We start from the raw sequence: 12,623 nt of genomic DNA on the forward strand, positions 1-12,623 counted from the left end.
ATGTATTTTACAAACTAACTATGGTTTATTACAACCTGGGTTGTAATATACAGTTCAGATGCGATAAAATTGTACTCACCGATGTAATTGCTGATCTTAGAATGTGAAAAAACAGATGATTAAACAGGCTTTAAAACTCTCTGGTAAGCCAAAGTTATGTGGAGAAAACGTTACACATAAAATCAAAGTGACTCGCTACATTAAGGACCGTTTGATCCTCAGGATGGACTTTGGTCGTTCATTGTACACATGCACGAGCTTGCAAGAAACAAGCGATAATACATTTAGAGTAATGTGGAACCTTTCAACAGGGAAGAAGGAATGATCATTCACTGGAGTCCTCTATAAAACCACCGTCAAATGTGCTGCAACTGTAACTTTAAGAGTGTTGATCTAAAGAGCGCTGAAAGGATCGCCTGACATTTTTAATATTTATCCTGTTTATTCCACATTTCCTACCAGATTGTGATTATTTTTCTTTTACTAAAAGCAAGAACAGAAACATTTTCAGCATAACCCAAACTTTCGTGATTGCGCAAGCAAAGATAAAAAAGTTAAACCCTCGAAAATATCAAGGATTCAAGATTTACAGAGCGATAACGAAAAGTGTTCAACAGAAGGTGGAATCACTGCAGTGCTTAGGATCCTCTATTTCACAGTACAGTCACTGTTATTTGAATACCTGATGTATTAAAGCCTCCTTAACTGCAAAGGATTAAACACAATATAAACTTGAGTTGTGTCCATCTCAGTGGACACACACACATACACTGACCAATGAAGGGAGGGGGGGGGGGGGGGGGGTTAAGGTGGTGAGAGTGTCAGAGGATACTTGCGGCTGGCTATAGTGCATTTTGTTGTAACAGCGTCCCAGTTGTCTTGTCAGAAATCAATGGGAACCATGAGTCTCTGCAAGCACAGGGAGGTCAAGGCTTCGTCTGCCTAAATATTTAATTCTGGAAACACGTCTGGAGCTTTTAAAGCTAAGCACGCTGCCCTCTTTTCTCCTGGACACAAATACATGCAGTGCACCGCTCACGTGCACGTGAGAACACAAACCATGCAAGCACAAATGCTCGTTAAAACACACAAACACGTGGGTTCATGCACGGCAATGCCTGTCCACCCAGGCTCAGGTCAGGCCTGCGTTAAAATCAATTCGAATCAATTATTAAGAGCTTGGATATCTCATGCTAAAAAAGGGAGCCAGTTGGTTGAGCTGATGGGTAGAGTCCACTGCTCTCAGATCAGCCTTCCCTTGGTCAGCTCCTAAACCCTCCAAAATCAGAAAGTAAAGAAAAATGTGATGATTTGTCTTATTTTGGCCATGTGGGTAAGCTTTCACCTGGATGACAGGATTTTGAAAAAGAAAACTAGTTGAATTCATTCCTTAAATTTTCAGTAAAGTGAAAAGACAAACAAAATATTTTTAGTACAAGCGATTCAGGACCCCAGAATCCTCTGGGGTTAAAGCCCCTATGTGTATGATTTTAATACGTCTTACAAATTTCCAGCTTGGTCTATTAAAAAATGACGCTCCCATAAAAATAAACTGCATTGTCAATTACACAGATTAGAAACAGATTTGCAGACAGATTACTTTCATTTCTTACTTATCACACATACATTAATTCTAAAGGGAGCAGTTCGGGGTGGAGGGATGTCAACCAGGAGACCTCTCTGTGTTCCGCGTGATACCAAAAGTAAAAGTTGTTAATGCCATTGCATTGTTCTGTTTAGTTGTCATTTTCTTTTATGATACATTGTCACGTTACGTTGCAACATTACGTTGTAACATTAGGTTGCAACATTAGGTTGCAACATTACGTTGTAACATTACATTGTAACATTACGTTGTAACATTACGTTGTAACATTACGTAGTAACATTACGTTGTAACATTAGGTTGTAACATTAGGTTGTAACATTAGGTTGCACGTTATCTTAAAACAAAACATGATCTTTTCCAACCAAAGTACTTTGGTAAACCCCACCAATCGTTTTTACAGTGTCAACAACGATGCATTGAGATATGTTGACATTCATCGTATTCCGCGGTACAATGCCAACATTTTTTTCTGGCGACTAGGTTGAGTGTTTAGTACATTCAGAACACAAATCACTGCACCATTCCCTCACAATGGTTGACCAGAGCTCTGAATGCGTAGTCTCACTCACTGAACCAAAAGGTGGTCAAACCTTCAGTTCCAGTGAAGAAAGAACTGTCATTCGTAAAGGATAAGCTACATTACACTTTGGGTTTGTCTGCAGTGGCTGCCGAGGACCATGCAGTAACTACTGACATCAGAAATTGAAAAATAAAAGCTCTATGACCACCGAGTGGATCGGCTGTTTGGAAGTATTGCTGAATTTCTCGATGGCCAGTCCGCCCTGACTTGGGATTTGTGTGCAAATATGAATATTACCTCATCATCGACCCAACCGTACTGCCTTGCAGTACATTTTGGCATCCTTTATTTAACCCCTTCTGCACCAAAGATAGGTGATCCAGTAATCACTAAATAATATTACTCAATAGTGCTCAGCCAGGGCAATACAGATATTGGAGCGTGAAGTTCACTGCCCAGCTCCAGCCGTGTCCTTCCCCCACTAGAGGACATGTCAGGGTGGGGCCAGAGTGACCCAGATGGGCCCAACTCCAATCAATGCTGGCTCGTCTTAAGTGTGATCACTAAAGACAGACAGTCACACACACAGATATGATGGCCATGCCTTGGTCGATGGGCCCCTGGGCTGGTCTGAAAAGGTGTCACATCTTAGAAGCATGTCGTTCCAGCCTGATGAGCAATCTGCCTCATCAAAAGACCTTTATCCCAATCAATACGGCTATTGGCAAGGGAGCCCCTGAACCGCTTGTACACGGTCCCCACCGCTCAGTGCGCAGCCGCGCCTCTGTGTGCGCTCAATGGGGGGATTTGTTGGCGTGTGTGCATTGTGCATGTCAGATGCTGTACACTAATAAGAGGAGGGGGTGTCGTCATTTGGTTCAGTGTCGATGTCTGTATGCATTTTACATGTGTCACTTCGAGTTCAAGTGTGCTTGGGTTTGACGGTTGGAGTGTTTTGTGGTGTTTTTGTTCCGCTGGAGGCCTATGACCGGATCAAAAGTGCTTCAGTGTTATGCTAATGCATATTTGTCACCGACGGATCCCAACAACCGAAATGAAATGCATTCATAGAGTGGATGTCTGCTAGTTATGCTGGTCAAGCTCTCTCCTACTTTTTCATTCACTCTGTCTTTGCCCTCTTTTTCAGTTTCTTAATTAATTCAATTTAAAGATGTACTTCGGTCTTTTAGTGTTGCATTTCCATTAAGTTTGGGGACTCAGAGGAGACAAATTAACAAGACGAAAGGTGCGTCATTCGTGCAACCTGTATTTCTGCTTAGTACGTGTTAGTCTTAGTCCCAGCTATCCAGGGGAACTGAACACCTTCTTGTCTGGTTTATAACATCATCCAGAGGAGCTCCGTGGATTTCATCGAGCTGTATTCACTGTGTCTAGAAAGCCACACGTCGGCTGTTTACTACAGCTGTATGAACACAAAATAAACAGATTTTGCTGTGAATTAACTGCAATAAACGGACAAAAGAGGATGCCGAAATAATTACGTAATGATGCAGATTTCTAAAAAGTCTGAATTCATGTTTTGTTAGTTCTCTCCTCAAGACGACAAGCAAATAACTTTTAAAATACTTGTTTTCTCAATGGAGTCTGGATCGATCAGTGCTATTCTATGCTAACATTGTAGCAGCTCCATCACCACTCAAAATAACGTCATCTCGGCATGAATACGGCAGCGTCTATTCATTGTTTGTACCATATGGTTTACACACACACATTTATACATTTATACTCTATTGATATGAGGTATCGTAGAGCTCTGGGTGAACACAGACCGCTACAGTATTTGTTTCCTGATTCAACAACGGCAGGACGTCAGTGATAACAGGGGGAGCAACTCAACGCTGATAGGCTATCGCACCACACAGTTTCTTATGGACTATAATCTACTAAATGAACATCATGCTGTATTGAAGAAGACTTGAAACTAGAGATTGAGACCATAAACTCATGTTTACAATGTTTACTGAGGTAATAAATCAAGAGAGAAGTAGAGTCATTTTCTCATAGACTAAAAAAATGAACTTGTTAGAATGATAACATTGGCTAATTAGCACTAAATATAAAGCATAGTTGAGGGAATGTCACTACTTTTGCAGATATTTGGTGTAGGGTTGTCACCAACTAAGAATTTATTCAAATATAAATTGGTCAAGTCTTTTACGAATCAGGCATAGTTTTGTTTGCTCATTGATCCCCCTCAGTTTAAGCTTTCTCGTTCTATAGAAAAGTAGTCAAAAACACGAAGTTGTTTGTTGGATGTATGACTGTCTAGATGCGGCGCTGTCCAGAGGACTGAAACAAAGCGACAGATACCATTTCTTAGCCCACTTGCTTTTTGTAGTTGTAAATAGAACTTTCAGCCCTAATTCCATGATCCATTGTTTCATATTCACACTTTCACGCCACTGTGATGCTTCAACTGTGAGATTGGCTGTCAAATTAGGCTCCTTAGATTGAATAGTCAACTATTCAGGTTTACGCCTAATTTGGTCATGAATCCAATTATTGGTAATTTAAAATTTTACCTGATGATGGAGGAACGCAAAATACCAAAGTGTTTACAATTCATCCTGAGGGGACCATGAATACAAGTACCAAATTGAATGGCAATCCATCCATTTTACTCAAAACAACAAATGTCCACCTCGTGGTGCCACTGGAAGAAAGTCAGTGGATCACCAAGATCAGGAGGCTCTATCCTTTGTGGGGCCAAACTGTGAGAAATCTATGTTTAAAAGCACTCCTAGTGCTGGATATTATGTGTCACAATATATTTACTTGTAGAAGTTTTAAACCAAAAGTAAACTCACTGAATGAATTGTGCACTGTGAAAGAAACCAGAAGTGTCACGTCACTACCATATAAGGTAATGAGTTCAGTCGGAGCAAGGTACAGACAAGAACGCAGGCTTCGCATAGGGGGAGAAGCTGTTGCTGAGGGGTGTCTGACCACAGACTAACAGGTCACAGGGCAGGAGGAGACAGATCAGGTTTCAGCCAATCCCTGAGCTGATCGATATGGTGACGAATGTGAAATACGAGACATTTCAGAGACTCTTCTGGGACAAAAGACTTTGAATCCCCGGAGATCTTCAAATCTGATGTGGACTACATTACAGCTAAGACTGGGGAACGCCAGGCTGTTGTGTAGAACATATTAGGTCTCTATTCCATGGGATATATAAATATATATATTTTGTTATTCATAGTGTGATTCAGTTTGTAACTGCATTTGCTTTCGTTAGATATTAAATACTTTTTGATTTTTTGAACCAGCTGATTCAGCCTTGTTTTGCTGACGGATGAAGGAGCAGGGGGGGGGGCTCCTTTTCCTTGATGACAAATTTTGAACACAACGAAACTCTCACGGAAATCCATCCAATAACTTTTGAGACATTTTAGTGCGGACCAAGGTGGGGGACCAACCGATCAACGTTGCTGTCCCTAGAGCCACGCTGGCAGCTGGAAGTATCTGTGATTATTTTCTCAGATTTGACAAAGCTCCTCGAGGACCACAGAAGTCATCATGTAACTACTTTCACAGTAGTACTTCCCATAACATATTTTTGGAAAATTGGTTGTATGTTCCCTTAACTTCTCATGAAAATATAATTGGCAGTTTGTGTGGTTGTGTTGGTGTAATGTGTCAGCATGTGATACTTTCTATTATGATAAATTACCATTCTCCAAGCGTCTCTAGCCTGTTTACCATTACAGGAGAGCTGCGTATTCATCTCTTATCTCGCTCATCCTACAACTCCCGCAGGGGGGCGGGCTAATTAACCTAATAAAAACACTAACCATTTTCCTAAGGTAAATTGAATTGACTTGTCAACGGCGTACGTCAATACACATAAGGAGCATTAGTAGTTAGTGGGAAGACTGTTAAAGGTGGCTGGCAGTGGTGGGCCGTCAGGGCCAGCAAAGCCTTCACTGCTGGCCTAAACAGAATCACAAAATTATAGCTATTTTATAATTTTTCACAAATACACTACATGTATTCTAATTGTTTTTTCCCATTATCTTATTTTCTCATTGCACAGCTACTGTCTTCCTCAGTTGCTCTGCTTCCAGTGCAGCTTGTTTTAAGTAGAGCTTTTATCCAATCAGATCTCACCTCTGTGTCTCTAGGTAAGAACAGAGGCCCGAGGCCTGCAGACTCACAAGTGCATCCATGCGCCAAAGGTGTAGCGCATTAGTCTATGTAAGAGACCACGAATAAACCGAAATGCGCCCTAATTGCGCGGTATCGAATCCTACTCGTGCCTGTTTTGACTCGTTGTGATCATCTAGAAATATGTACGTCAGCAACTAAAATAACCATAGTAGGCACTATGATAAAGCATTGGTGGAAAGGCGATTATATTTTCTTTAATTATCTGAATCTTCAAAGTAACTAAAGATATAGAAAAATGTAGTGGAGTAAAAAGTACAATATTTGCCTTTGAGGTGCAGTGGACTAGAAGTATAAAGTAACATGAAATGTAAATACACAAATAAAGAACAAGTACTTTTTTTTCTTTTTCCTACTTAGTTCATTTAATACGATTCTATTTAGTGTATATACCGTGCATTTTTATTTTCTTAAATTGAATAGGTCCTGCTCTGTTATTTTATTATATTGTATATATTGTGCATTTTCCATACTTAATATTTTTATTTTATTGTGTAACCTTGTTTGCTGCTGCCAGACAAATTTCCCCTTAGGGATAAATAAAGTATATTTCTATTCTATTCTATTCTACTTCAAAATTGTACTTAAGTACAGCCCGCAGACCCAAACTAAGGGCCTTATGTGATGATGAAACAAACAAAGAATGTGACAAATAGGAGGATTATTATTATTTATGAACATAGTTTAGAGTTCAGATAATCCTCTCTTGGGTAGATATTCAAAGTTGTAATTGAGTGAAGTTGTTGTAATAACTAAATAATAATAATAATAAATCAAAAGAAGATGATGAAGAAGTTATCAACACAGAAAAGTCGGTTTTATATTTTTTATAAAACACACACAACTTTGCTTTTAGAACGCTGACATCCACCCGTCTCTATGCCTCACACAGTTCCAAACATATTAAGGATTTTCATCTCCTGTCTTTTTTTTCCTGTAACCCCGCCTCTTCAGCATCGCCCTCCATTCTTCAAATGACTGAGTGTCAGACTCGGTACAGTACCAGTTGCCAAAGTACTGAAGGTGTGATGGTGGCTTTCTATCTTTGTTACACCTTTTGCAACGGATCACGTCTGTCTTCTTCATGTATTGTCTCTTGACGGTTCCACTTTGCTCCATCATTTCTTTTCTTTTTCTGTACTGTTGAGTACTGTAAGGAACACAGCTTACTGCTTGACTCGATGTGTGCGTCGAAGGTGGCATAGCTGAAGGTAAAATGGGGTTGGGCGAGTTGAAAAACATCACCTGTGAGGGTCCAGGCACAGTAGAAGGTGTAGGAAGCCCCATAGATGGGAAAAAGAAGGGGATGGAGACGGGCGGTCTCTTCTTCAGAGTTGCTTCTCCTGCAGTGTTTGGTGGCAGGAGGAAAAGGTGGGGCTCAATCAAACTGCCAGAATGCAGAGATGGCCCTTTCTGCAGAGCCGCAGGAAGCTTCTCTGGTCCTGCTAAGGGTGCATCTGGAGCTGGGATACCCTGCTGCAAAATGTTTTTTTCCAGTGCCTTGCCACGCTTGCCGAACCTGGGAAAACATAAAACAACCAATATTAATAAACAGATTGCAAGCAGCTGAATACTGCTACACTCACTCCTCTTCTTCCAAGACTGTGGTGACGTGAGCCGCTGAGTTTGCTCGCTCAGAGGCCATCCGTACCACAATAACACTTTTAACACATTGCATTTTCACAAACATATCTGAGCATATCTTCGTGTCAACATAAAAAAGTGAAAAAGGCTCTCTCTATTACCAGTGTTTGTTTTGTCAACACGGCGGACCCTTCATACCTCTGTATCAATGTAGATATGAAGGGCTCATTCTAAGCAAACAAAAACACTAATATAAAAAGAACTAAGTGATAATACACTAATGACAACATAGTTATGAATGTTACATTTCATTTCTATTAATATATCCCACATAATGCTACGCACATTGTACCTTTAAGCAGTAATACACAAGAGTGATTTTCATTTAATTTGTTGAGCCAGCCATCATGTTATCAAAACAGATTACAGCTGGAATGCAAAACAGACTAATGGAAGCAATGCAGAAAACATGCTCACACCTTACATGCTCTGCATAAAATATGAGTATATGAAGCATGCTCATATACTAACCATTGTGTGACTGTTGCAACATTCACTTCTGGGAGCTGGATGGTGGTCTCAGTCATCACCTTCGCATTGGTGATTACGCACTCTCTGATGTGCCTGTATGTCCTTATTACCATTCTGAAGCGGGACAGCCTCACTCCGTCACAACTCACAGTGTTTCTATAAAGATCACAGAGTCTCGTGAAGATGGCCTCCACCACTCTGTTGCAGCTGGGCCACTGTGCGGGACAGTGAGCCCCAATGAAACACCTGCAAATAGCAAGAGAAGGCATATTATAAATATAATATAACTTTTTTGATGAATGAATGAATACTTCTGTTATTGTTTAGATTACTATTGTTTGTGTCAAGGCGTCAGCTAATGGGGATCCTTCAATAAACTTGACTAAACTAGTTAAGCTGGATACAATATTTACTTCAGTTTCAGTTATTATTTTATTTTTTTAGACAACCAAGACTTTATCTAACAAACCTTTTGGTGCTCTCGACACCTGGTGCCACAATCTTTTTAGTTGCCCTGAAGCGTCCCTTTTTCAGGCTGGGTTTGTGACGTGGTGCGTAAGCGGTCTTCCTCTTGTCATACTCTCCCAACGCCTGCCACAGGGTGATGATCTGGGTGCACTCTTCACCAGTCAAGGCCAGACGGTGTTTTCTAAGGCCAAACAGAAAATCGGCCAAGTTCTGCACTGCTCCATACCCCTCGATATTGTCGGGTCCAACACAATCCTAAAAAGAAAAATAATTTTAGAACTTCTGATAGCAGCAATGAACACGTTTAATCCTATAAGAGCACAGCCAACCCTCATTTTATTTCCAAACATGTAAATATACAATAAAAGGTAGATTGGTCCCTACATCATGTGAAGTGGAGCTGGTTGGAGGAGATGCCACTATAGATGGAGGCGGAGGGACAGCAGACACTGGTGAAAGTATGGAGCTGGTTGGAGGAGATGCCACTATAGATGGAGGCGGAGGGACCACAGACACTGGTGAAAGTATGGAGCTGGTTGGAGGAGATGCCACTATAGATGGAGGCGGAGGGACCACAGACACTGGTGAAAGTATGGAGCTGGTTGGAGGAGATGCCACTATAGATGGAGGCGGAGGGACCACAGACACTGGTGAAAGTATGGAGCTGGTTGGAGGAGATGCCACTATGGATGGAGGCGGAGGGACAGACAGTGATGACATTGACCTGGTTGAGGAGGCAGCAGGTGTTCTCTCTGTCTCAAAGGTGGGGACAGTGATGTCCTGAAACTCCTCAAATTCAGTACGGACTTCCTCCACCTCTATAGACAGAGCAGTGGTCTCCGACTCCTCAATCGCCAACTTTGCCGGTTTGCTGGTAAAGGTACTCCACTCCTATCAGCTCATCTGTAAAATATAAAAGCATTGACAAACAATTAGATATATCAAGACATTAGCAGTATTAGACTGATATTTGTAGATTTGACTTAAATTTTCAAAGAACAACAACAAATATAATACTTATCTACCAGTGTATTTTCTTGGCCCGAAATAAGGGACGATTTTCTCGCCCAGAACCTCCTCAGCGAGAGCGTTTGCAGCATGGCGGAGAAGATGGTTATATGAATGTGGCTGCTGGTCATTAGTTGTTGCTGCCACAGCCCGGTCTTCATTCCACCGTGAAAGGCCATCTAAAAGATATGCCTGGAAGAAGGTGTCACTTGCCAGGGTACCTGTAGAGTGAATTCAGAAATGTACAAAAAATGTAAATAAAGGCTGAGACCATACAAACATTTCCTATAAAAACACAGAACAGCTGTTATTAGAATTAATTACATATCATAATGATTAATAAATGAATCAATAATTAAAAGTAATCATGGGATGAGAAAAATAATTCACATATTTACCCGGGATGAATCGGTTCAAGTGCAGGTGAAATGACTCGAGGGACGTGGAACCTCTAGCACAGCGGTAGGTTGGCAGACGGCGCCCTCCCTTCACTTGGGTTCCCGTCTGTGTGTAGAGCTGTACTCCTGGAGGATCCTGGATGCAGGCCACATGCTTCCACTGGGACTTCTGGATTTCGCTCATCCGGGCAGAGTTGATAAGTGGGACTCCCAGAGAGTCAGAACCAGCGTCTCCATCAAAGGCCTGGATGTGGCTCTTAATCAGATCCTGGGTCTCCTTGGTCCCGCGGGTAGTCCTCCTGCAATGCAGAGCTAGCTCGCTTCGGCTGATGGAGCGCAGCACGTCAGCCTCAGATGGTTGAATCCGCTGAGCTTCTAGCTCTGCACGCTTTGCATCCTTCAGGGCCTTCAGGTCATCTTGGTCCCACATAAAGATGCAATGGCTGAGGCGACTCATGAACATACCATACAACTGGTGGGAGTCAGTGGTGCAACCCACAGAAAATCTTCGCATGAAATGCCAAATGTCCAACCGAATGATCATTTCATCCCACTCTTCAAACATCCTCCTCAGAAGAGTGTTCCCGCAGCAGTCCCGGTCAACATATAGCACCTCAGGAGAAGCCACCCCAGCCACTCTGTACCTCTTGATGAGACCTTCAATCATTGGCCCAAGCCCAAAACCTTCGCTGGCTGTGAGCACAGACATGATCACCTGTCCATACTCATTTCCAACATTGGCTGCCCAGGTAGCAGTGCCAAAGCTGTGTCCTGCCAGCTTTCGGGCCACCTTTTTTGTGGAATCCATCTTTAAAATCCTACCATACTGTGAAGTGATGGTGGCCTTGATGTCACCCAGCCTTTGCAGGACATCCTGGGCATAAACTTGCATCAGCCACCGGTGCTTGGGGACTGTAGGCAAAAGAGGTACATGTTCAAATGTTACATGCAGAATCAGGCCCCATTTGACAGCACTAGCAATCCCCTTGCAATCTGTCAGGTACTGGACTGTCTTTTGCAACCAGACCTCAGCATGACGCTCCTGCAGCTTCCGCTGGATCTGGCTGCTGCTGTTTCCCAGGCCTCGTTGACGCATCAAACTGACTACCTCCAAGTCGCATGCAAGCTTTGATGTTAGGATGCAAGGGAATTGCACCCTGTGGCCAATGTCGAGCTGGGAGACGAGGCCATGGCTCCAGCTGATGACCTTCCGCTTGCATTTTCGGCAGGCCAGGTACTCAGATGCAACATAATACATCTTCCCCACAGCCACCACCTGCCTAATCTTCTGATGCAGGCCAGCTGAGGTGAGAAGTTCATTGTGACACTCTGGATGCGGACAGGTTAGCTTGACTTGCCACAGCTTCCGTGGCATCCAGAGCAGCAGAGGATGACCAAAGTAATTTTCCAGTGGAGGAGAATTACTGGTCTTCAGTGGCACCTGTGGAGGATACCACCAAAGTTTGTCCACCCTGCTGAAGTCCAGTTCAGGATGCCCTTGTGCTGTCCACCTGAACAGGGCCTTCGATATCCACCTCTGGTCCACTTCAGGCAAGGTGTGTAGCCAGCCTGCTGGAAGACAGACTCGTTGTGCTGTAAAAAACAAAAACAAAGAAATAAACATATAAAAAAAAAAAAAAAATGTTTATTGACTTTAATATTGAGTTGTATGTTTTAAATAAGTATAAACGTACGTGCAACATGTGCCTCCTCAAACTTAATTGCTTCTGCCAGCAGTATGCTATCATCCAGCTCAGTGGACACAGACGGGGGTGCAAGGCTGGGTGGGGGCTCTGTGGCTGCCTCAATGGACACAGTCGGGTGGGTGAGGGTGGCTGTTGGGCGGGTGTGAGCGTGGGTCAAAGCTAAAGAAACAAACAAACAAAACATCATGAGTATTGAACAGCAATACATTCTAAACATAAAAAACTGTGATATACAAATGTTGGCTTACAAGGTTTGACTTTGATGGGGGACATCAGCCTTTTTACAGCATTAGTCAGGCTTTTCTGAGTAGGCACCTTCCTGTCTACAAGGGAGCGGATAGAGGAGGTGAAAGTGTGATGTGGAAGGGCAGAGACTTGTGTGGTGGCAGGGTGCTGTGTTAGGGCAGCGTCCTGGGAGCTGGCAGCGTGCTGGGAAGTGGCAGCGGTTGTAGTAGAGGGCTGGGGATTTTTCACAGCATATTGCTCTTCCTTCATGGCAATGGCAATTCTGCCAGAAGGAAAGAGCTCAATGTATTCCTTGAAACACCCCTTGTTGTGTGCATGGTCCTGGTAGTCCTTGCTGCCGCCTGTGGGGTCCCTCTTCATTG

Source organism: Anarhichas minor, unplaced genomic scaffold, assembly GCF_050575085.1.
Source record: "Anarhichas minor isolate MPS153535 unplaced genomic scaffold, ASM5057508v1 ptg000060l, whole genome shotgun sequence".
NCBI lineage: Eukaryota > Metazoa > Chordata > Actinopteri > Perciformes > Anarhichadidae > Anarhichas > Anarhichas minor.